General features: G+C 45.5%; 1 pseudogene; it reads right to left on the bottom strand.

The window, feature by feature from the left end:
- Window positions 1-215: 215 nt before the first annotated feature.
- On the bottom strand, window positions 216-2,309 carry LOC129368793 (GRAM domain-containing protein 4-like; annotated as a pseudogene).
- Between the last annotated feature and the right edge of the window lie 517 nt (window positions 2,310-2,826).

Below are 2,826 nucleotides of genomic sequence, written 5' to 3'. Positions count from 1 at the left end.
TATATATATATATATATATATATATATATATATATATCCTGGTGTTCCTTCCGCGTCGTCGCCTCCTAGTCGTCCCAGTGTTTCCTCGTCGCCTCCTGGTGCTCCTCCCGAGTCGTCGCCTCCTGGTGCTCCTCCCGAGTCGTCGCCTCCTGGTGCTCCTCCCGCGTCGTCGCCTCCTGGTGCTCCTCCCGCGTCGTCGCCTCCTGGTGCTCCTCCCGCGTCGTCGCCTCCTGGTGCTCCTCCCGAGTCGTCGCCTCCTGGTGCTCCTCCCGCGTCGTCGCCTCCTGGTGCTCCTCCCGCGTCGTCGCCTCCTGTTGCTCCTCCCGAGTCGTCGCCTCTTAGTCGTCCCAGTGTTCCCTCGTCGCCTCCTGTTGCTCCTCCCGAGTCGTCGCCTCCTGGTGCTCCTCCCAAGTAGCTGCAGCACCAGAGTGCAAGTCACTCTATATTTGCACACTGCAGAGCTGCCTCTTCAAACACCTTTCTCATCTGGGAGGAGATGGCTTGATACGCCCGTTTGCTGTGTATCATAGCAGTGAACAACAGAGGCTTCTTGGTGGCTGCCGTTGCTATTGACATCCCCTACCTGAGCCGGGCAGTCCTGGTACAAGTTTATATCTCTTGAAGTCTGTGATGTCTGTTAATTTTATAACTGTATGGAACTTATTTATGTAGTTCTTAAAACACAAATAGTTCTCGGTGACATAGAGGACCCCATAACCGCAGAATTCTTTTGATGTTATATTCCTGTCTCTATTCACCATACAGCAATGCCAGCCGGTCTTAAACTCAGGCAGAGGTTGCTCAGACTCTGGGATGTTAAACATTTCATGAAATGGTCTTTTCTTTTTCATGAAATGGAACAGGCTGCCACCGTTTCTGAAGTGAGCAGCAGTGAAGCTGCTCAGTCGAGCCCTTGTTGCAGCAAACAGGCTGTGGCGCTTGTCGTCTTTGTGATCTTGCAGCTCTGAGTCGATGGGTAAACTTTCCCAGAAAAATCCAAAGGTGTCGTAACGCTTCTTTAAGTTCGGGTAAGTGTTAAAGATGAAGTCAACGATGAAGAACTTTAAGCCGGCAGAAAAAACTAAGATGGATCCCATCATCTGATACGGTAAAAAGCACGAAAAGAAAAAGAACACCCACAGTAAAATGTAGAACTTTAACGTCGTGTCTGGCTTGACCCACATCAACAGATTTTTTCCCTTCTCGAGGGAGTCGGCCAGAAGTCCAAACAGGTTCTGGGCTTGATGAAGAACGTCCTGAACCTGATGGAGCTTCTCTCTCCATGACGGATGTGCCTTTGGAAGTCCCAGTGGCTCAGTCAGCTCTGGGACGATTCTCCAGTTAATATTCCAGCCTTTGGAAATTAAATAATTCAAAGAAAGGCGGAGAATTAATAGCAGCAGCAACATGGGGATGGTCCAGCCATGCCACGCTGTGTAGAGGTATGTGACAAACCAAAATAAAGACAGGTGTCCAGAAGTCCAATTACACAGGGCATCCAGGTTATTACAGAGATTTTGTAGCGGTATGGCATCTCGTTCCGCCCGTTTCATATTCTCTTCCAACTTCTTAGGACGCAGTTTGTCCTCTTTCTTTACAATGGGGTCCTCTGGCTGGACGAGTACATCTCCAAAGTAATCGTCAAATTGATGGGACAACCTTTTCCAAAAAGTGTTCCACACAGAGTCATTGTCCTTCGGAGGTGGTGGAATGAAAGATGACTCAGGTGACGTATCTTCAACTTTTCTGTGACGTCTGTGGTGTTCTTTTCTCAATTCCCGTTTTAGTGCTTCTATGCATATCTCACTATCTGCAACCTTCTTCCTTAGCAGCTCTTGTTCTTCCAAGGAATCCTGCAGCCGTCTCTGCATATCTTTGATTTCCCCCGCTGTCACAGGAATAATCTGGGCTTCCTGCTCCAGTTCTGAGTCAGATTCACTCAACTCATCCTCGCGTACTTTAGTCAATTCTTCATCGCTGGAGTCAAGTGAGATTAGTGGCTCAAGGCACGGAAAATGGATTTTCTTGGAGCACTTCGACATTTTTGCTGCTGCTGATTTGAGTGTCTGACAGAACTTTATGGGCTCAATTTTGGCGCGCAAGACATGCAAGCTTTAGAACTTCTTTGATCTATTGTGATGTACATGATGTCTCTTATGACCTCATCAGTGAGGTCACTGGAGGTCTGAGGCAAGGTCTCCCTTCTGATCGTTGGTATGGAAACGATCAGATCGGTTCTGCATGAGTCAAGCTGAAATAACGACTAAATACTTCAATAATAAGTCATACTTTTTATTTATTTAACATGAAGAGATTAACAGCAGATTTCTATGTGATTGAACTTTTGCGTTTGTGGTTTTCCGCTCCAGCGCCCTTAAAACTGTATCTCAGCAACCCTGAATAGGATCGCCGCCCATCCCGTGAAATAGGGAGTCGTCCCATATTTGGCAGTTAAATACATAACTGTCCCATAGACACGCCTTTATATGTATATGTACTGTATTGATGTTAAGTCAAGTGAAAGGGCCTAGCTTAGAAGTATGCTTTTAGTTGCAGGTGCATCCTTTGCTACAAATGTTTATATTTTTCTTCAATAAAATGTTTATTTTCTTATTTGAATTGAGTCCTTTTACTTTTTTGGATATTTTAATGTGAAAAAAATGCAGAATTTGTCGGTTTATTTCATCTGATTAATCACCAGAATAACTGATGGATTATTTTGTAACTAAAGTAATCGTGAGTTACGGTGGAACTCTCAGCTTGTTTTCTTGTGCTGATTTTGAGATTTGACCCAGTTGTTCTTTATGGCATAGATTCTGCAAAGTG

Source organism: Poeciliopsis prolifica, unplaced genomic scaffold (genome assembly GCF_027474105.1).
Source record: "Poeciliopsis prolifica strain line A6 unplaced genomic scaffold, Auburn_PproV2 SCAFFOLD019, whole genome shotgun sequence".
NCBI classification, from domain to species: Eukaryota; Metazoa; Chordata; class Actinopteri; order Cyprinodontiformes; family Poeciliidae; genus Poeciliopsis; species Poeciliopsis prolifica.
This window is presented reverse-complemented; position numbering and strand designations above follow the sequence as displayed.